The sequence below is a fragment of the Adiantum capillus-veneris genome, chromosome 1, assembly GCF_014529385.1.
Source record: "Adiantum capillus-veneris isolate H3 chromosome 1, ASM1452938v2, whole genome shotgun sequence".
Classification (NCBI taxonomy): Eukaryota; Viridiplantae; Streptophyta; class Polypodiopsida; order Polypodiales; family Pteridaceae; genus Adiantum; species Adiantum capillus-veneris.
The window spans coordinates 116,206,328-116,230,450 of NC_140931.1; the positions used below are offsets into that span (position 1 = coordinate 116,206,328).

The window sequence follows — 24,123 nt, forward strand, 5'->3', positions numbered from 1 at the left end:
GGATGTTTAAAATGGCTGACAGTAACAGAAAAATATGCCTTCTGCGCGGCCCATCAGATTTTTATATTGGGAGAATGGAGTGGGTGGTGACGCAAAAGGAGTGGGTGACGCAGGCAAGATCCAGGTCATTTTTGTGTGCCCTAATTTTAACATCTCCTTCTCATTGGACGCCCGACGCCCCCCACATGCCTTCGTGACCGGGCCCCAACATTCTCTCTCTATATCACACACGCGCGCACACACACACACACACACACACAGTGACACTTCCTTCTCTCTCTCTCTCTCTCTCTCTCGTCCCCGACTCCCCCCCCGCCGGTCTCACGTCCTGCTCTGCTTGGGCAGTTATTCGCAGCCTTCTCCACCATCACCCTCTGCAAGCCAAGTGCAAGTTGGCACTCATTTATAGTCATTAATAACTACTTCTCTCTCTCTCTCTCTCTCTCCCTCTCTCTCTCTCAGAGTCTCACTGCTCAGGCCTCTCTCTCTCTCTCTCTCTCTCTCTCTCTCTCTCTCTCCACACGATACATCCAGCGCGCGTCCACAGACACCTGCGCATAATGCACGCATTGTCTGTGTGCACATACACAACCATAATACGCGCCAAGCGTTTTGTCCTGGTAGAACCAGAAGTAGAAGGTAGAGTTTCTCTCTCTCTCTCTCTCTCTCTCTCTCTCTCTCTCTCTCACACACACACACACACACACACATTATCTCATGTACACACACGCACGTGCAATAAATATATGTAGACTCGTAGAGAGATATACCTGCCCCGGTGGAGTCTGGACAATCATCATTTTCATCCCTTAGCATATCAGACCGACGGACCGTCCTTATCGGCGCGTGTGTATTGTGCTGCATACACATGGCACCTCTCTCACCTGGCCGAAGCCTGGATACGCAGCCTTCCTCGTAACAATCTCTCTCTCTCTCTCTCTCTCTCTCTCTCTCTCTCTCTCTCTGTGTGTGTGTCTGCTCATATACTTGTCATGTCTGAGCTACCCCATTGCGTGTGTTCTTTGCAGGCGCTTTTGCTGCAATGCTGCTGATTAATGAAGATATAACGCAACAACCAGCTACCGCTAGGCGCATTCAATTGGTCACACTTATTTTCCAAAGTGATCAAAGCACATCGTCGAGGCGCTTCCTCATCATCATGTGCGATCGCGCTCCCTATACCAAGTCCAACTGTACAAAAATCTTACAGATGTATTCTTCCAGATGTGTTCTTTTTTCCTGAAGAATTCTGCTCTTTCATTCATTACGTTTCCTTTTTATTAACAATGTTTCGGACTCATATATATGGCACTATGAAGACGTTGTAGCAAAGGTTCCAATTAGGTCGTCTGTGGTCCAAATCCTGGTCCTGCTCTCTCTTTTTTGTTGGCTTTGTACAAAGTTAGCGCTGTGTTAGAGAGAGAGAGAGAGAGAGATGAGCTTTAGGTCTCAACATATGTTTGGTCTCGTGTAGTCAACTTAAGAACTGAGAATAACGGCTCTCTTCCACTTTTGACTCACAAACAACCTTTGGCTTGTGCTTTCAGCAATAAAAGAAGTCACATGTTTCATGTTCACTTGCATTTCAGGGACAATTCATGGCGTAGACTCCTCGATTTTCTACAAATTCAACTGACTACCTTAAGAGAAATCGCACTTTAAGCTTGTGTAACCTGCTACTATCATTGTAAATGTTTGTCTTAATATACCCTCTTCTAGACTAGTAGGATGATGATGAAGAAGAAGAAGCTAGTAGAGATGATGATGATGAAGAAGAAGCTTTCACTTGTTGGATTTGCATTTATATCCAAGTTCTCAAGCATATAGACTACCTCTTTGTGCTCCCATGAGAGAGAGAGAGAGAGAAAGAGAGAGACTGGTTGCTTGATTTGCACCTTCGGATTGCAAAATGGAAGGGTGAGAGAGAGAAAAACCCAACAATACGTTCTTGCTACATTCATCTCCCCCACTTGTTAAAGTGAACACTTGCCACCTCCCTTCCTTTCCAAATTGAGAGAACTCGCCCCTTCTTTTTTGGACTTACCTTTTACTCACTAGCACACTTCGATACATAATCTATCTTCTTTACAGAAAACAAGTGGGGGCTACTTTGAACATGTGGACTAGCCATACTTGGTAAAGAAGATCTAGGATCAATTTTCTAATTAAGGATGGGCTGATTAATATTAGCCTTTTAATTTTTCCTAGCTTTAATTGAAATCCTAGACTTACCTTTGAATTTACTGGCTTAGCTGCAATACATACCTTTGTGTTGGGGTATAGGCGCCTGTGCCTTGACCAGTCGCCCAGGTCATGGGCGCGGTATGGCACTGGTACCCTATACTTATAGTGAGTATACTGTATAGGGGGAGCTGCCACTCTTTGGAGTCTCCCCAACCACATCGTGTCTGTCTCCTTCTCTCTCTCTCTCCTTCAATTGGTATCAGAGCGTAGGTGCGGAGGGAGCGCGTGTGTGCACAGTCACGACGACAGTGGAGAGCCAGTTTCATTCCCGAAATCACGTCCGCGCGCGCGCACTTTCAAGAGTGAAAACAGGGTTTCGACTTCGGCATCGGTAAATTCAGCTTTCCGAGAGCGTTTCCCGCAGGTGTCCTGTCGTTTTACCCCCCTTTCGAAGCCATTCGAGCCATCAGAAACCTCATTCGAGCTACGGTTGAGGAGCTGCATTTTTCAGCCCTCTTTTGGCAGTTTATGCTACGTTTTTGGGTCGAAACGGAGGTTTTTGGCGAAGCTCACACCCGGACTCGGATACATGTGATCCAGGAGTCTACCTTGGGGTTTTGGCACGCTCCGGACGCGCTCTTTATATCAGAATTTTAAAATTCTGAACGTTGAATTTTTTGCAGCAGCAGTTGTTTATTGTGTGTCGAAGATTCCACACATGGTTTGCTCTCAGATGTGAGAGTGATATTTGCTGCAAGTTTTCTCACAGGTGGGAGGATACGATGTATGCCTTATGTGGTTTGATACTTAGGGAGACTAATGTGATTGCATTTTGAGCTCGGCAATGTATGCCTCGAGCATGTTTTTTGACAGTCACAGGTAGAGCAGATATTTGTGTACTAGATTTGCAGGTGTTTGCAATGATGTATGCAAAGTGTGGAGATTTGGTGCATGCATTTGGAGTACGGTTTGATGCGCTTTGGTTGCTCATGGTTTTGAGCGTGTAGTCAGTTTGGTTACTGGTTTTGTGGACATTTTACTGACAAAACTCTGGCAAAATTTTCCCAGGAGTTTTATGCGTATTGTTTATGCGATCTAGGTAGAGATTGCGGGTTGCACTCAGCATTTGCGCGCGGTGTTCTCTGCAGGTGGGAGATTTGTGCGTGTGTATGCATCGATACCGCACAGTGTGGGCTTGGTGATTAGCTCACAGATTGCAGTGTGATACTAGAGCAGGTGAGGCTTGTATTGACATTGCGAGAGCTCTATTTTGGAGTGTGTCTCACAGGTTTTACATTGTGTTTCTGGCCATATTTGTAGACAGTTTCCAGGTGTTGTTGGTGAGGTGGTTTTGCTTTCTAGTTTGCTACATTGTGCTCATGGCAGAGACAGGTGATCGCTCAGATTATGATCTCTCTGAAATGTGCATGTTTGATGGGTCAGACTTTGCAGCATGGAGAGTGTATGCTTGATGCATTGACACAGCGAGGGTTGCATCGACCATTGAGTGGTGATGCAGGTAGACCTTCAAACATGTCTGACGATCAGTGGCACGAGCTAGAGGAGATGGCACTATCTACGCTCTCTTTGCACCTTGCGGAATCTGTATATGCTCTTGTTATGTATGAGACTACTTCGAGAGCACTTTGGCGCAGATTACATGATATGTATGATAGATCTGAGTCATCACGGACTTGTGTGAGACATGTACATTCACGAGCACGCCGACAGGTGACATGTTGGTATTGTGGTCATTCTGGACACGTTAGACGGCGTTGTTTTCGTCGTATGCGACATCGTAGGAGACATGGCAGTCTCAGAGATGTATGTAGTGATGCCATGGACTCAGTTGCTTTGACAGTTGAGGCACATGTAGTGTCGGAGTATACTAGTGACGGGGATGTCACTTTTACCTCGAGCTATGCACGAGATGCTATACATGTGGATAGTGCACTCCCTTCGCAGTGGTTGCTAGACGCATATGCTATGTTTCATGTCACGCCGCATCGTGCATCGTTTTGTAGCTATTCTAGCGGGATGCTTGGCAGTGTACGTTTGACCGATGAATCGGTGCATGCGATAGTAGGTGCAGGAGATGTGAGACTGTCATTACCGAGTGGTGCATCTTACTTGTTACGACATGTGCGCTATGTACCAGATTTGACAGTGAGTTTGATCTCGATTGGTCAGCTTAGAGATTGTGGATGTCAGATTTCGCTACAAGAGCGAGATTTTGTGATGCATTTGGGTTCGCTAGTGATTGCGAGAGGTGCCAGGAGTGGTACAGGTTACCCATTGCATGTGGATCACGCGAGAGATGGTGTTGTCTCTGTGATCATGCAGACAGGTAGAGAGCGAGAGAGCAGGCGAGTCTCTTTTGCTCATGGGTTGCAGGGTACTTTGCATGGAGTGCAGAGTAGTGAGCTCGTTGTGCACACAGTTGGGGCATGACTTGAGCAGTCACACAGAGAGGTGATAGAGTCGGACATGCATGCTTTGCTAGTGACTGAGCAAAGTAGAGAGTCAGTTGTGCAAGATACTTCTATGCAGGATAGACAGGTAGAGCGGTCTTGCTCTAGTGAGTCAAGACAGGAGGACGTTGTGCAAGAGTCTATGCATACGGAGTTAGAGCATGAGAGCTCTAGTGAGTCACAGCAGATTGAGTGGTCATGTTTGCAGTGGATGATTGCAGAGGAGACTGAGATGTCAGTGATTATGCAGTCATTCCTTTCCATGCTCGACAGTGAGCATGGGGATATAGTTGTGCAGGATATGTCTTCCAACAGACATCTAGAGCAGCTGGTTTGCTCTGAGGTTGCACGACAGGTTGATGCGTCTTTTGCGGACAGTCAGGAGATGCATGTGGCTGACACGCCTTGTCAGTCAGAGATGCCTATTGCCAGGGATATATATGTTGATGCATGCTCCGTAGAGCTATCAGGGCCCGCTAGCATTGCATCGGCATTCGGTGGTCTCATGTATGAGATGCTGATCTTGAGACCGGATATCGCAGCTGCAGTGGGAGCATTTGCAGTTGGGGTTGTCAGTCGTTTGTTGACTGATGATGGCATAGTGCACGAGGGAGATATGCAGGTATTGCGTACATACTTGTAGTACGTGTGCAGTACGTCTGGTGGTGTATGGACTTACACGGAGCAGGACAGCCGGATGCACACGATCACAGCCAGCCAGTGGGCATCGGTTGAGAGCGGTTTTCTCTCGCCTTTTGTAGTCTTTAGACTAGGTTCTCTTGCTTAAAGGCACAGTCGCCTTTAAGTGGGAGGTTGTTGGGGTATAGGCGCCTGTGCCTTGCCCGGCCGCCCAGAGTCTAGGCGCCCACTGACTTGTATACCTTATACATAGCATAAGTGTATAGGGGGCTGCTCACTCTTTGGAGTCTCCCCACCCACATCGTGTCTCTCTCCTTCTCTCTCTCTCTCACTCTCCGTCTGTGGTGCTCCGCGATCCCCTTCACTTTGCACAATCCCTTGGAGGCTTATGAAACTGACCGGGGTTAGAGCTTGCCTGCTAAAATTAAGGACCTGTTAAATTAGGACAAACATTGGTAGAAGTTAAATTCATCTTTGGGAATTTGAAATTCCACCTCTGTGCAAAACCTTAGCGCAGGGCTCTCGAGTGTCACGAAACTTATCTCGAAACCTACTAGAGTTAGATCTACTAAATTTAGACTAAGACTTCATACTTAGAGTCTAAGGAGTTTTTTTAATCACTTAAATTATTATGATTACTTTTTAGTTTTAGACTTCTATAATTACTCTAGGTAGTCTCCTTTTTCTTGTACCTTGGATCAATGCTACTTGTGATAGATTTATTCTTGCCCGATGTGTATCCTTGATCAAGACCGCTAAAGGGTAACTATCCCTACTCTTTTATAGACTTATCTCCTTTAGTCCCAAGCCTATGACTGAGCTAGTCTATAAATACTTAAATCAACTTCGCTTGTTCCCTTTTATTTTCCCCATGATTAATCGGCCAAGTTAAGATGGAAAATGAATTGAGCAGTTTAGAAATTAATTTTCCTGACATCACCTGTCCCTTGAAATCATAGTTGTCCTCAACTATGGAGTAGGGAAAATAAAGTCATAGCTAGTCTTGTTACCTTGGGTAGAGGATCCCTTTTTACCCATCAACATTCTTCCATAGTGGTGACTAACTCCACTTGGTACTTGGAAGACTTAGCTATCACAAGCATGTCTTTACGTAGCCTTTACATCTTCTAGAGTAGATTGACAAAGCCTACTTGGTGCTTAAGAGACTAAGCTACTGCAAGCAAGTATTAATTATATGCATACACTTAGATAACTTATGAACAATAAAAAAAAATCTGAGAGTCAAAACAAGACAAAATTCTTTATAGGAGCTGTTTGTTCATATCTTCTTACCTTGAATATGACTCATTGTAAGCATTTACAAGATTTACATTATCCTTTAGTTGGATGTCATTCACCCACAATGTATCTTCAAAAGGATAATTCTTTAATTTGACAAGATATTGTCGAATATTCTTACCACTTAAAACCTTGTCCTCGTGTAAAGTCTAAATCTCTAGAATCTCAATGGGATTTTTTCCTTGAAACAAGTAAGTCTAAGTCGCCTGCATTAAAAATACATGGCATAACAAGTCAGAGTCAGGCAACTGAGACACTGAATGAGCAAGGCATTAGTCCCAAAGCTTCAAGTAATATTTTATGTGGTCTAAGAGTCTTAACTATCATATGTACTACTCAAGCTGGAAGATTTGAGCATATTTACATTGTGTCGCTCATGGTGGTATAAGTGAGCATAAGAGTCGAAGTCTATATCTATTTAAGTCGGGAGAAGAGAAGGAAGAAGTCCAAAAGACATTCACGCACTGAGCACATGAGGAATAAGTGGAGAAACTTCTACATGGAAAACCCTGCTAGGAAAAGTGGAAGCTCTTGAGATGTCATTGTTACCATACATGTGGTAGTGATGTGTGTGAACACACTTAGGACCGTCGGGAAAATTTTTCCCTCACTAGGAGGTTTTTCCCCCCTGTGCATTGTATATATGTCTATCATTGTAAGGCTAACTTATCTTTCCATTTCACACCAAGTAATACACTCTCAATTGTGTGCATTAAGATTCCTTCATCTTCTCCAAGCTGTGTGTGTTTTCTTGTAACCCTAATTCCAACAATTGCTATCAGAGCAGGTTGCATCCTCTCGGGCTTAGTCGCCAACAGATCCAACACATGCCTGCTCACTTTCTCCAATTTTCGTGAGCTTTGGCGAGTGTTCACAAGTCGTTAAATATTTTGGGAGAGCTCAAAGATCTTTAGTCTGCTTAGATGTAAGATTCGGGCTCATTTCGGCCTTCGTTTCCACTACAGGTAGTATTTGCACATTTTATTTTTTCATTTATACAGAATCTTTACCAGTGCCATTTTCTGCATAACACGTGCCTTACAATATTCTACGGTTTTTCCGTTATATAGCACGCATTGTTCCTGCTTCGTTTCTCCTCTTTTTGGGCAATTTTCACTTCAAGTGCAGACATTCTCCATGGTCGACAACAGCACAGATGTGTTCAAGATGTTTGCCGCTGTTGAGGAGATTAGATGGGGACAATTATCCTTTGTGGTCTTACATGATGCAAAATGTTCTTGTGTCAAAGGGTGTCTAGAATATTGTGCAGGGCTTTGATATACGTCCTTGTTCTGAGCATGTAGGCCATGTTGAGGATGTTACAGGTCTTGCTGCAAGGATTGCTGCTGTTAGAGTTGTTTTGACTACGACAGAACAAGCTCGTTGGGATGTAAAAGATGTGCAGACTCATGCATTGATTGTGTTGTCTGTGAAGCGCACTATTACTCCTCACATGCGAAGTGGGTTTACAAGTCGAAACGCAAGCCGGATGGTGAGATTCGCTATAAGGCTCAACTTATGGCAAAGGACTAGGATTGCTATGCATAGCAAAAAGGCATTAATTATAAAGAGACTTTTGCTCCCACTTGTCGTATGCCTACTATGCATTTTTTATGTGCATTGGCAACTCATTTTGGTTGGGATGTAAATCAATCATACATTGTTACTGCTTTCTTGAATGGTGACATACTTGAGGAAGTTTATGTAATGGAGCCTCGCGATTTTGTCAAGAAACGACAAGAGGATAAAGTGTGCAAATGTAACAAAGCTTTGTATGGGTTGAAGCAATCTCCTCGTGCTTGGTATGAGAAGGTTGACATTCATTTGGTCAAACGAGCTTTTCATAATAGTCTAACAGAAAGCACATAGTATGTAAAGCGTGAGGGTGATGTACTTCTCGTTGTGGTTCTCTACGTGGATGATTTGTTGATGACTGGACCAAATGAGAGACATATTGCTGAATTTAAGACTGATTTGAATGCTACTTTCAAGATAAAAGATTTGGGACTGCTGCATCATTACTTGGGTATATAGTTTAAGCAGTGTGATGGTGGTATTGCCTTGTGTCAGAAAAGTTACATAGAGACATTGCTATGTAATTGGACTTGAGGATTGCAAAGTTATTGCCACTCCGATGGAAACAAGTTTGAAATTGACTCTTCATGATGCTGGTGATTGTCAGAAGTTAGCTTATATGTGAAGCTACTCTAAATATAGCCCTGGGTCTCCTCTATATATACATCTTGTGTGCATATTCTACACACTTTGGGGTTGCACTCTCTGTGTATTATATCTTTGTTATTCTCTTTCTTTGTCTTCTCAATATGGTATCAGAGCGTGGTTGCTTTTTCTTTACAAAAATAGAGCGTTTTTTGCCTCGCGCGACTTTGTGCAGCGTGCACGCAAATAAAAATGCAATTCAGCAAAACATAAAATCAAAATAACTTTCTGCTCAAAACTCAAATTTTAATGTGTTTGAAGAGTTGTTCTTAAGCTTTTGGGACGTTTTGGAGCTGCTGACGTCGCCTAGCGATGACAGATTTGTCAAATTCGGTACCAGAAGTAACTTACAAGGAATCGATAAACGATTTTTAACGCGTTTTCAATTGAAATCACCAAAGGTATGAGCTTTTATATTTTCGGATATATTTGTGTTAAGCTTCTTATTATAAATCTTTGATTTACCTTTCATGTATCATATTCAATTCGATTTGCATAAAAAAACTTAGATCAAGAGTTAATTATATAGTATTCAAGTACATTTCTAAATTGATACGTGTCAAATTTTTTATTGCATGATTATTGGATTTACTTTTTATGGATTATATGCAATTTGATTTGTGTAAAAGTTAAGAATATTGAAATTACAATGTCTTCAATTCTTCTTGTTGCATAATTCTTGAAATTATTTTTAATGGATTATATGCAATTCGGTTTATGTAAAAGAAATAGATTAAAAGTTAAGCATGTTAAATTTACATCATCTTTAATTCGATTTATATATTGAAAGAAGTGGATAAATTGATGATCTCTATTCTTACATATATATTAACATATATTTTGATGCATGTCATCGAGTTACATCAAAGTCATATCACTTAAAATCTATGATTTAATTTTTTATTTTTATATTGTTATATATATATATATATATATTTATATATATATATATATATATATATAATAATTATTAAGAGTCATACAATCTTGATAATTTGTGTTGTATTCGAAGATTCATGTTAAAAAATTATGTTTGGATAATTCTTTTTATCCTTTTCATAGTTATGTTTCAATGATATATGTAGTTGCATTTCTCTTCTTTGTGAATGTCAATGATTATGGTTTTGATGATTTATCAAAGAGTTATATTTATCAAGAGTTTTATTTTTGATGAATTATTTTCTCTTTTGATTGAAAAAATAAAAGGGCTACAATTTATTGATATATATCAACGTTTTACATATAGATATTATTAAAGAATTATAATTTTAATGACAAAGAGATACATTTTAACAATTAATTTTCAGCCAAAACATATTAAAAAACTTATGGTTTTTACTCATCATTAATTCTTATGATCGTTTGTTATTGAAGTATATTTTCATGTGATGACTAGGAGTCGCTCATCATTGTTGAGATAGTTATTACTCCATGGAGTTGTTTCATGATGCGTTTTCATAATGATTAGAAGTGGTTTAAACTACTCGTTTATTTTTATTTTTTATTTTAAAATGATTATTATTCCATGGAGTTGTTCCATGACATGTTTTCATGATGATTACAAGCCACTCGTATTGATCGTTTGCTATCAAGATGATTATTATTCCATGGAGTTATTCCATGATGATTAAAAATCGTTTGTATTGATCGTTTGTTATTGAGATGGTTATTATTTCATGGAGTTATTCCATGGTGCCATGATGCGTTTGCATGATGATCACAAGTCGTTCATACTGATCGTTCTATTATTAATATGGTTATTATTCCATGGAGTTGTTCCATGATGCCATGATGCGTTTTTATGATAATGACAAGACGTTTGTATTGATCGTTCATTTTATTGAAATGGTTATTATTCGATGGATTTATTCCATGATGCCATGATACGTTTTCATGATGATTACAAGTTGTTCGTATTGATCATTTGTTATTATTTCATGATGCCATGATGCAATTCCATGATGATGAAAAGTTGTTCGTAGTGATCGTTCATTTAATTGATATGGTTATTCTTCCATAGAGTTGTTTTATAATGTCATGATATGTTTTCTTGATGATTAAAAGTCGTTCATATTGATTGTTTTCTATTGAGATGGTTATTCTTCCGTGGAGTTGTTCCATGATGTTATGATGGTTTCCATGATGATCACAAGTCGTTCATATCGATCGTTCTATTATTGATATGGTTATTATTTCCTGGAGTTGTTCCATGTTGCCATGATGTGTTTCCATGATGATTAGAAATTGTTCATACTGATCGTTCATTTTATTGATAAAGTTATTATTTCATGGAGTTGTTCCATGATGCCATGATGTATTTTCATGATGATTGTAAATTGTTTATATTGATCGTTCATTTTATTGATATGATTATTCTTCTATGGAGTTGTTTTGTGATATCATGATAAGTTTCCATGATGATTAGAACTTGTTCGTACTAGTCGTTCATTATTAACATGATTATTGGTTATAGAGTTGTTCCATGATGTCATGATACATTTTTTTGATGATTAAATATTGTTCCTATTGATCCTTTTTCATTGAGATGATTATTCTTCTTTGAGTTTTTGCATGATGCCATGATATGTTTGCATGATGATTAGAAGTTGTTCGTACTGATCATTTGTCCCACTAAGACGATTATTCTTTTATAGAGTTCTTTCTTGATTTCATGATATGTTAGAAGTCATTTATACTAATCATTTATCATCGAGATGATTATTATTCCATAGAGATGTTTCATGAGGTCAGGATGCATTTTCATGGTAATTACAAATCCTTCGTACATATTGTTTTTCATTGAGATGATTATTATTATTTTTATTTTTATAACCATAAGCACTGTCATAAAATCTAATATCTAACCAACCCAAATGATTTTCTCATATTAAATTTATCACTTAATGTGGGAGAATAAACGGGAACAAGTGTTAAGATATAGATATGTGCTTATAGATCTATCTCAACACGGGGCCAATGGGGTAAAGGGACCCAAATGAGAGATGGTCTATCAAAGAGCAAGGCTAACCAATGGAGCATAAGACCTTAGGGTTGGCTTCATTGAAGACCTCCAATAATGTGTGTAAAAGTCCTTTGACCTTAGGTAAGCTAGGTCTGAGCTTGAGGTGGGAACCCGGCCCAAGCTCGAGGTGCTTGATTAAGGTTCTTGAGGTACTTGACCTGCTGCATGATTAAGGTTCTTGAGGTGCTTTGACATGCTTGCCTGAGATGCTTGTGGGAACACCCCTAGTCCAAGTGCTTAGTCATGGTTGATGACTAAGGTGCTTGAGCACCAAAAGTCAAAGGTATCTCTACAAAGAGGGGGGCGAGCCCTTTTCCTAGGGGCTAGAGAGAGAACACACACTCACACACTCAAGGAAGACCCAAGCTTGAAGAGGCAGCAGGGACACATGTCAGGCCCCTAACCATGTTACCTTCATGAGATGCTTGAATCCTATTGGCTAGGCTTCAAAGGGGTCCAATGATAAATTACTTGAATTATCTAATTGTTTTTGCATTTATCAAGTCCTCTCTCTCAAAAGGGAAAGGGGGACACTTGTCCCAAGACTACACCTATTGCTAGAAATGGCCCAAGCTTGTGATTGGCTAGGCTTGGCAAGAGCCAATGAGCTTCAATGATGAGCTAGAAGAGGGGTCGACCTAGCAAGGAGGGGGGTTGCTTAGGGGGTATACTCACCCACACACACTCACAAGCAATCTCATTGTGTACTATGCAAAGTGCAAGAGCTCCCTCTCCTTCTCCAAGTAAGTAGAGGTTGAGAGCCTACACCAACACTCTTGGCTATGGAGTGCAAATCCAACCAAGAGCCATGCTTCAATGCCTAAGCTTTCCATCTCCTTCTTCTTCATTACTATGCTATCATATATGCTAGCAACAAGAGTTATGATAAGTGAGGAACTAATTCTTTCTCCTACGAAATGTTTCTTCTTCCTCTTCCCTACCCTCATTCCCTGCTAGCTCTCTCCACCTTCGAAGGTGTTTGAGGTCTTGGGACTGAGGCTTGGGATAGTTAAAGCTTTCTTCAAGTTTATGTTATGTTTGTGATGCATGAACCTTTCCATCTTCATTGCATCACCTAGGTCACAAGGAACACAAAGACTGTATTGTAACAAGTCTCTCTTAATGGGTGAAATCATAATACAAATGCCTATTGGAGGGGGAACCGGCTCCACATAAATCCGGTCCTCAGTTGTTGTCATGTTTTCTAAATTCTCTCTCTTGCAAAATTATTGTTCATTCCAAGTTAACTAATTGTTATGATTATGTTACTACCTTCAATTATGTTCAACCGCTATGCTCACAAAGTCATTTCTCAAAAGTACTCTCTTTAATTTCCGCTACTCTCAAATTAAATAGGCCAATTCCATTACAAGCGCGGAGAATTGTATTAGAAAGGAACAAAAGTTACATCGACACGCTACCGAGCCAGCCTATAAATTACAAAACCAGGTAATTCTACAAGAGATACATTATTCTTCCAAGGAGTTTTTTCATGATGCCATGATGATTAGAAGTTGATCGTATTGATCATTTGTCACTAAGATGATTATTCTTTTATAGAGTTGTTTCATGATTTCATGATATGTTAGAAGTCAATTATACTAATCATTTATCATCGAGATGATTAGTATTCAATAGAGATGTTTTATGAGGTCATGATGCATTTTCATGGTAATTACAAATCCTTCGTACATATTGTTTTTCATTGAGATGATTATTCTTTTTTTAATTTTTATAACCATAAGCACGGAGAATTGTATTAGAAAGGAAAAAAAGTTACATCGATAGGCTACCGAGACAGCCTATAAATTACAAAACCAGGTAATTCTACAAGAGATACATTATTCTTCGAAGGAGTTTTTGCATGATGCCAAGATGATTAGAAGTTGTTCGTATTGATCATTTGTCACTAAGACAATTATTCTTTTATAGAGTTGTTTCATGATTTCATGATATGTTAGAAGTCATTTATACTAATCATTTATCATCGAGATGCATGATTATTATTCCATAGAGATGTTTCATGAGGTCATGATGCATTTTCATGGTAATTACAAATCCTTCGTACATATTGTTTTCATTGAGATGATTATTCTTTTTTTTTATTTTTATAACCATAAGCGCGGAGAATTGTATTAGAAAGGAACAAAAGTTACATCAATAGGCTACCGAGCCAGCCTATAAACTACAAAACCTGGTAATTCTACAAGAGATAGCTTATTCTTCCAAGGAGTTTTTGCATGATGCCATGATGATTAGAAGTTGTTCGTATTGATCATTTGTCACTAAAACGATTATTCTTTTATAGAGTTGTTTCATGATTTCATGATATGTTAGAAGTCATTTATACTAGTCGTTTATCATTGAGATGATTATTATTCCATGGATTTGTTTCATGAGGTCATGATGCATTTTCATGGTGATTTACAAATCGTTCGTACATATCGTTTCTCATTTGAAATGGTTATTCTTTCATGGAGCTATTCAATAATGTCATGATGTGTTTACATGGTAATTATAAGCTGTTCATACTAATCATTTATTTACTAAGATACTTATTCATTTATAGAGTTTTTCCATGATGCTATGATGTGTTTTCATAATGATTTTTTATTAAGATACATATTATTTCATGGAGTTGTTCTATAAGACATACTATGTTTTTATAATGTTTAAAATTCGTTTGTATTTATTGTTTGTTAGTAAGAATTTTACTCATTCGTGGAGTTGTTCATGATACCATGATGCGTTTTCATGATGATACTGCTTGTTTCTTATTGAGATGATTTTTTGTTCTATAGCATTGTTTAATGAATGACTTAGTATAATTGAGATAGTTTTTTGTTAGATAGAGTCATTTTAATACCGTCATATTTTTTCATGATGTTTATTATAATTAAAAGAATTATTATTGCATGAACTCAATTCATCATACCATGTTGTTATTTTAAGTTCGTTTGTAATGATTAAGATGATCGTTTTGTGATTTCATGATATCGTTTCACGATATTTTGTTATGTTTATTATTCTACGGATTTATTTTATGATGCCATGAAGTTCTTTCATAATGATTTCTTGTGATCTAAATAGTTTTTATTCCATATAATTATTTGGTAATGATTTCTTATAATTTCAATGATTTGTATACCATGGTGCTATGCCATGATACCATGGTGTTAATCCATGATGATTGAAAGAGTGATGACATGGTGCTTTTCCATGATATTTTATTATGCTTGACATGATTATTATTTTATGGCTTTGCTTTATTATGCCATGATATTGTCTTATATTGATTTGTAATGATCGAGATGATCGTTTTATGATGTCATGATATTGTTCCATTATCTTATTTTATGATATTTTTCTATGCTTGAGATGTTTCTTTCTTCATAGAGTTTCTCTGTGATGCCATTTCATGTTGATTAATTTATGATCAAGAAAACTTACATTGAATAGAGTTTATACAAATAAGGATTCCCATGGTAAAATTTGAGTACCGGCTTTGTATATATGTACACATATTACATGGTATTTTAGGCTAAGAAGATTTTATAATACATAAATCGGTCTAATTTTGATTGAAGTGTTACAAACCATCTCCAAAGACATTATGTCAGTGTATTTCTCTGACATTGATATTATTTTTATCTTGTGCATGTTGATTTTGTGATATTGACAGATTATACAAAGACAAAGTGAAGTATCTCAGAGATGGTATATGTTTATCGAAGTTAAAGATGATCCAAAGCATTCTTTGAAGGATTTCAAGAGTTAATAAAATCATTTCATTAAGCCTTTGAGGCTATCGTTGTATATAACAGGAGTAATGTAACTCCTTATAAACCATTTTTGTAAATTGAAGAATATATTAACAAAACGATGGGTATATATAGGGCTGTTGATTTTTTCCTTGAGCCCCCAAGGGTTTTTTCATCCACAGTTAGGGACCCTTGTTTGAGTGGGGCTGGGTTTTTTGACATGCAAGTGTCCACAAGCAGTTTTTGTTTCATGCTTTGCAGTTCATGTATATCATGGTTGAGCAAGAAGCAACCTACTGTGGCCACCTCTAGTTGTAAGGCTGAGTACAATGCAGTCTTCATAGCTACAATTGAGTGTGTATGGCTCAACTGTCTTATGGCTGATTTGGGTATTGGACAAGACACTACCAACACTATCTACACTGACAGTCAGAACGCATTCACAGTTGTGAGGAACCCAGTTTTTTATGCTCGCACAAAGCACATTGAGGTGCATTACCGCTCTGTCAGGGAGAGACTCTTAGCAGGGGAGATTAGCTTGGCTTATGTGCCAACACATGACAATCTTGCATATCTTTTCACAAAGGAATTGTCTGATCATGAGAAGTTTGAAGCTTTCCACAAAGCTTTGGGCTTACTCCCCTTTGTGGACTGATCATGTCCTTAGGGCATGGCACTTCCCTTTACTCTGTGTGCCAACTCTCGTTCATCGCATCACTCCAAGGGGGATTTGTTACCATATACATGTGGTAGTGATGTGTGTCAACACACTTAGAACCGCCGCGGTATTTTTTCCCTCACTAGGAGGTTTTGTCCCTCGTGCATTGTATATACGCCCATCACTCTAGGGCTAACTTATCTTTCCATTGCACACCAAGTAATACACTCTCAATTGTGTGTCTTGAGCTTCCTTTGTCTTCTCCAAGCTGTGTGTGTTTTTCTGCAACCCTAATTCCAATAGTCATTGGATATCATATGTGCTATGTTCTTTCCTTGAAGTACACATCAACTCCATTTCTCACACCGCATGTTTTTCTTGAACAAATATCTCATGTGCATATAGAGTGTCCCATAATTGACACATGAATTTGGCACTCTTTTTTTGTTTATCCAAGGCACTCACCTTGCATGAACATACACTCAATTTTCAGCAGCTCAACTCCAATAAGAGTGTACACCAAAGGAAAATTTTCCCACTGGGTTTTTCTCCTTGATCATTCAGGTTTTAGATCCTAATTTAGAAACGTACATCAATAACATATTGTACCTAATTCTTCTACAAGCGGAATCAGCAACACAATAAAGAACGCTGTTAAGAAGTGTGCGGTGCGTGTGGCTGGGAAAGCGTCGGGCCTCTGACTGTGAGAGTTTGCAACAAAGTCAAGCAAGTCACAAAAGATTTGAAGCTAAAAGCACACTAAAAAAGATCAAAACTCCAGCCATGAAAGCTCCACTTTGAAAAATAACCAAGATTAACTCAAAACTCTTGTGTGTATGAAGATTAGGTGTAGCCTCGCTCCCAATTGCACAAATATATTGCTCTTTCAACCCGTTAAAAACCCTAAATGATGCTTTGATTCTTTGTCATGACCATTTCATGGAAGATTCAAAACTTTATTGGAGAAGCCCAAGTAGTTATTTAAAGAGAGGAAACCCTAATTGGTGGCCTCATAGCCTCGAACACGTAGTGGAAGCGCACATGACTACACTAACACCTTGGATTGGAATGGCTCTATCTCCTTGTTTCTATGTCCAAATGAGATCATTCTTGGCTTTATACGTTTCTTATCAACTTGAGAAACAATGACATCATCGTTGATGTGGTATTTTGAGCTATTTGGTGCTATTTTTAGGCTATTTTTGACCATTTCCAGCCCTTTTTGGCCCAAAAATGCCCAAACAAGCTGAAAAATGTCCCTAAATTTGTGGAAAAATACCATTGGGATCAAATTTCATGTTGAAACTCATTTTTCCCTTGCAAAGAATTTTGAAAAAATCATTTATGATGGCGCACAAAACTTGGTATTTTTGGCCAAGATCGCCCGCATTGAGCTTTCTAGACAAAACGACCGTGCCACTTTGAAACACTTGATGTTTGTATATTATTAAAGAAAATTAAGCATGTTTTCATGTGATAAAACATGCAACGGTGGCACGTCCTAGGCCTCGCCTGCTCGACAAGGTATGCATACATTGTTGCACGTATTTTGGTCACCGTGTTAACGTTTTTTTATAAATTTCTACATATGGACATGACGCCCGATGTCAAAAGGGTGTGTGGATTTTTACCTTGCTTCAGCAAGCACATGTACATGCAAGGCAAGTCGTTAGGGTAGCGCCAACTGTCGGGTTATTATAAGTGTCCATTATTGAGTTTTGGAAGTGAGACTTGTATATAACTAAACCTCATGTAAAAACTTGAAAAAGTTCAACCAAAGTTCAAAAATTTACAGCTTTTATCTTGTTATGCCTCCTTGATGGTTTCTGATGCAGTTTTTGCCCTCGCCTTGCCTTCTCTACGTGTAGTCGTATTAGGACAGCTCTTTGTTCGCGTCAATTTTGCATGTAGCGGCATGTAGAATAAATTTTGATCATCTTCAAATTTCTTTCCAATCATTTTTCAAGACTTATCTCAAGCTTTAAAGTGACCCAATTGGATTTGTGCTCTTCAAGTTACGACTAGTTCTCTGCAGGGTTATGGTTATGGTAGCCTAGTGGCAAATTGTGTGCAGATAGATTGGGAGGGCATGTATCTATGGATTGTGGAGTTGATGTTGATTTTTTGGGCTTTTGATTTTCAATTGTGAAAGAGGAGGCCATTGTATTTATATGCATTGGTCGACGTGTGTTGTAAATCCGTGCTTTGACAGGGTTTTGCTCCTATGTGCTATGGTTCTTTAGGTGGGCGTGTGCTTGTAAATTCCCAAGGGAGCATAGGTCTTTTGTTTGGGGTTTACTAAGATTTTTTTTGGTATATTTTTTGGTGCTGAGGTTGAGGTTTTAACGCTCTTGGGCTATAAAACTATAGAGATGTCCCACTTTCTCTTTTGCCCAACAACGCCTACAACCATGGCATTTGTTTTGCATATATCACACTATGTACATTGTAGCATTTGGTCCCACACATCAAAAGAATTAATATTGAGGTGGATATTTTAAATTTCACATTACACACGTGCAACAACATGGCATCCATCCCCTCTAAACGTGCACATCCTCCGGCATGTGCCACACATATCTTTTTGCAACAGGTTTAGTCTTCATTTAAGTCAGCATCCATGTCGATTTCATCATCACTTTCAAAAACTTCCAACACATTGTCCTCTCTATCTTCATCCTCACCCATAACATTTTCATTTGAGTCTTCCTTTTGACTTTCATGTGAATCAAAGGGATCTACATCACCTCTTCTTTTGAACAACTTGATTATTTTCCCTGCAATGGGAAACTTCATTTATGTCCCGTCGAACTTATACAAGGTATGAGTTGCATTCCCATGTACATGATGAACTACATAGGGACCAAACCATCTCTTTGAAAGCATTTTTATTATTAAATTCTGGTTGTTAAGACTACTCTCATACACCAAAACCCAATCACGTTCCTCAATAGCTTTGGGTTTCAGCCTATGCCTCTTATCAAATATGTCCTTATTCTTTAACCTTGCATCTTTCAATCGTGCTAATGTAATCTCACTATCTTGAGGCCTTCTTTCTAACTGGTGTATGCACAAAGCAAGAAAGTCTTCCCTACTCATTCCATCTTCCCAAGTTTAATACATTCCATGTGGGAATTACATCCTCAATTGACATTGTAGGTTTTTGAGTGTACATAAACTCAAAAGGCATATAACCAGTAACTGAGCTATGAGTTGTACAATCATCCCATAAAGCATAAGGTAGTAACCTAGGCCACTCTTCCATTTTACCTTTCCAGGACTTAGCCAAAGCTTTAATGATAGGAGGATGCCCATTCTCTGATTTACCATTTCCTTCAGGATTGTATACAGTTGGTGAGAGCAAGCTTAATGCCCAATCTAGAGAAATACTCCCTGGCTTTGTCTGCATCCAACGCACCCTTGTCCATTGTTATTTTTCCCCAACGTAACCATAAACGGCTAATTTCATCATCCAGGAACATATATATCCCTTTTGTTCTTTTTGTTCTTAGAGCATGACCTTCAAATTGGTTGGTTAAGTCTTCTTGTGCAAGCACTATGTATCACATTTGCCATAATCCCAATGGCACTGTAAACAAATCTACTATTCACTTATAATGCATGGCCAATGGGGTAGTAGGGTGAAACCCATCACGATGGTGCACATTTGAATACATTTGACACGTTTCACAAGACTCCATAAAGTGAGATACATCTAAAAAACCCAAGGGGTCCAGGGGTCCTCTCTCTCCTGAGGACCGTTGATAAAGCCAATAAAGAAAAATTATGTTTTTAAGTTTAGGAAGAGGTCATGGAAAAACTGATTGTCCCAAGGGGAAATCTACTGCTCACGGCAAGGAGAAAGCAGTGCACACGGTGCAACTGCTACCTCTGGAGTCTTCCTCACAATTCTCTACAGTGGAAGTAACACACACTGAGGTGGTGCATGAATGCTGTCTCACAGCTTCCATGTGGCAACCAACCTTTGGACCACATGAGTTAGTACGTATGCACGGATATCTACAAGGGCACAAGGTGTGCATCTCGGTAGATGACGGTGCTACTCACAATTTCATCAATTACGGATTGGTGAAAAAACTTAAATTGCCTCAAACTCTGAGTACCCACCACTACAAAGTAGTGAGGCGGTCCGGGGCGGGCAACAAGAAGAGCGGCCTCTAAACACCCTTCCAGGCTCCCATGCTGCTCAATTGGGGCTTGGGCAAGCACAATCAGAGACAACAACAACCCACAGCCAGAAACCAAACAAGAAAAGGGGCACCACCTAGGTGTAGATGCGAGCTAGGACGCACGTGATATCTCCTTGTACTCAAATGCACAAAGAGAGGGGAATGCAAGATAGCCACACACACCAAACACAAACATTCACCACGCCAGAGAGAGGTAAAGAGCACAAATCAACTTGAGCAACTCAGTCTTAGCCTTAAAGACTAGATGCACACAAAGCTTGATGAGAAACAGAGAGACAACACAAAACTTGACCTTGTTGCCAATACACAAATTGTCTTAGGGTCACGGGAGCCCACTCCCCGAGAACCCTCTTACAATTCACCTTTTAGGCAAACAATTCAACAAGCCCTCAAATGGCACAACAAACTTCAAGGACAATATACCTTCAACCACCTGATGAGCCAACTTATCAAGTCAATTTGGAGAGAAGAGTCGTAGTTGCAGCACACAATTGCACCCAACACTATGAATCTTATTTATGGACAAGAGTAGGCTACAAGTGTGATTGTAGAGTATAGTATCACTCCACTCCTCTAGATGGCATAACTAACTTCAAGCTTCTCCATGCACCTATGTGTAGTGATGGAACAGAGCATTCACAATGCACACACTGTACACAACTAGGCTTGAAAAATGGTGTGTTATGTGTTGAGAATGGTGTGGTGTAGTGTGATCATATGATTTACAAGAGAGAGAAGGGATCTATTTATAGGTTTTAGAAGCCCCGATTATGATTAGGCCTAATCAAGTTTATTTGAAGGAATAAAAGACTATGCATATATATATATATATTTTAATGAGGGTGGGTCTCTCTTGTCCTTTGAGTCACATGGATGTGGGCTCAAGGGAAGATAATTATTGAGGATGAAAGGAGAGAGGATTGAGTGAATAATTTGGGAGGGCCTACTCTAGTAGAGCATTTTACAATAAGGTTAGTGGTTAGTAGTTAGTAATTATCACTGCAAAATATTTACAAAATCATTCACCAAATGGTGAGATATATGATGAGAAAAATTAGAGAAGGGATGAGCTTGTAAAGAGAGGTTGAAGCTTTGGAGAAGTTGACATTCACCTCTTTACGGCACCGGTAGAAGAAACGGTCAGCATGGCGAAGTAGCGCATGTCGATGGAGCTATGTTATCTTCAAACCTTGGAAAGTTCATGATAAAGCCTTCATTTGCAGAGGTTATCCTTGTATTTTTGCTGATTTTTTAAAGCTCTTTACAAAGCTGAAGAGAGTATGGTAATATGGACATATATGTAGAGAGAAAGGGGGACACTTAGGGTGTAGAAATGGAGGATGAAGGCTATGGAGGTGTGAGAGATGTGGCAATGGTGAAGAGGGTGAATTAGGACATAGGAGTTGCAGGTTTGGGAGTGGGAAGGAGAGGGAGGAGCGTGTGTGAAAGAGGAAAATGATAAAGTGGAAGAGGGAGTGTGGCTGCATAGCATGGGCAAACTGGGGTCCACCAATAAAATCATAGCTCACAGCTCCTAGCTCAAAAAAATATGAAAAACTTTGAGGTGAAAGTTCAGCTCACGAGCTACAACTTTTGTTTGTATCACCTTTTCAAATTCGGGGAGCATGTGATCTTTAAAAATTCAGCAAAACCGACTGTTTTTTCCACTCCACAAGGTCCTTGTGATGTCCTTCTTTGGATGATTCTTTTGAATACCTCCAAGAGTGAGCTCTCCATGGTGCATGCATGCATGCCACATACCCTTGACCTTTTTTGGTAGGTCTATAATTGAAGATATTGTTGAAATCATGATATAAGTGAATAGTACAACTAAGAAAATCAAATATTGAGGGGTCTAAAAAATATGTACATATCAAATATAAATAATATAGGTGAAAAAAATATAAAGGGGTCAAAACAAATCTCTCTCATTATAAGTCTACCATAAAAAGATGAATATTTTTTGTGGTCTAATTTATGAGAGTAATAAAGAATAGATGTAGGAAGGAAAAAATCACAATAGTGAAAAAATATACACATAAATAAAACTAGTTTTTTTTTGGATTTTTGTTGGGATGGAGTTACACAAAAAAAAAGAAGCTTGCATGAAATTATTTTTATATGGAATAAAAAGTATGCAAAATGGTAAGAAAAAATATGATAATGATGAGTTAATGTACATAGCATAAATAACACACACCTAAGTATAAATATCTAAATAAATATCAAAATAATTATGAAAAATCATTTTATTTAGTCCTTATATACAGTGAAATATTTACACACAAATGGGCCATAATAAACTTATATTTTTTATATTTTTTTGGCGCAACTAGCCTAGTGACTAGCTAATTGAGAGTTTTTAAGAAGATATGGGAAAGTCCCCTAACTCACACACACCGATATACAGTGAAATGGTAGGGATAACCAAAATGTTTGAGTGATTTGATAGAGTGAGGTAGCTTACTATGACAATTATGGAAAGCCGAAAAACGGCTATCATTAGCCCCCCCCTTAGATAATGGTACATTCATCTACCATTTATCCGATCATACAACATGTAGATTGTGTAACGTCTGTCTTTGGTTGCTCTCATCTTTGAAGAACCTTTGCTGTATGATTAAAAAACCTTGTGTGATATGAAAGGTTCTCGGAGCCAATAGCAGGATGAAATGAAGTGATGGACTAAAACTCCTCCATCGAGAAAGTTTCCATAAGCACCCCCCAGGATCAAAGATCTTGAAATATCTTTCCCAAAGAGAGATGTATGGTATGGAATCACTTACTGATTTCGGTTGAAGAAACTTGTAGATTCTATTGTTGTCCATCATTGCATCTATCACTATGAATGTGATATAAAAGATTGGTTGCTCCTCCTCTTGTGTAAAGTTGATGTATCTGCTATGATCTTCAAGAGCTTGTATGAGCAAATTCCTGAACTGTAGCTCATAAAATTCATTCAACCTGGGTAGGCTCATCAAGTCAAAAATTCTATGACCTTCATGATTTATGAAATCTTGATACATGCTTCCAACCGCTATTGGAAGATATTGCAAATAGTTTACCACATAAGTAGATAATAGACGAAGGTTTCTATTGCTTCCAACACATTGGAAGAGAATAGATTTTGGTACTCATTGACGAAATATCCACATGTAGCAATCAAAAAGATTTTCATCTATGATGAAGACCAGAAGCATCACAATGTGTGACCTCCATACACCAAAGAACCAAATGTAGAAGGTTTGGAAACATCCGTTCATCACCAAGTATTCATGTCCTCTTCCACTTAAGAAGGTATGGTGTCCCGGATGAAAGGAATATGTGAAGAGAGGAGAAGTTGACCTTGAAGAGGTGAAACCCAATGTGAAGATGCTTGGGGCTTCAAAAGCTTGGATTGTCTTGCTAAGAGACTGTCCCATGAATGAAGAGCCACCCACTAAAACACCATTGAAGAGAATGATACCCTTCTGATATTTTCTATTTATGATTTTATTTTTTACTACTCTTCCATGTTATTCATCCCCTTCTAAGCCCCCCCCTTTGGCAAGGTTGTAACTCCTCACATTGTACCACTTCAAAGGTTGATGGATTACTGTTTGATTTTGTGAAAACTTTGGCTTCTTGCATGATAGGTTCCTCTAAGCTTAACATATAT

The 24,123-nt window shown here is 38.8% G+C and overlaps 1 long non-coding RNA gene across 1 annotated transcript; it reads left to right on the top strand.

Moving 5' to 3' along the window:
- Positions 1 to 540: 540 nt before the first annotated feature.
- Positions 541 to 1,298, top strand: LOC147465402 (uncharacterized). Its single transcript, XR_015187990.1, has 2 exons — positions 541 to 915; positions 1,029 to 1,298. It is a non-coding gene; the product is annotated as an uncharacterized LOC147465402 (long non-coding RNA).
- The last annotated feature ends 22,825 nt before the right edge of the window (positions 1,299 to 24,123 follow it).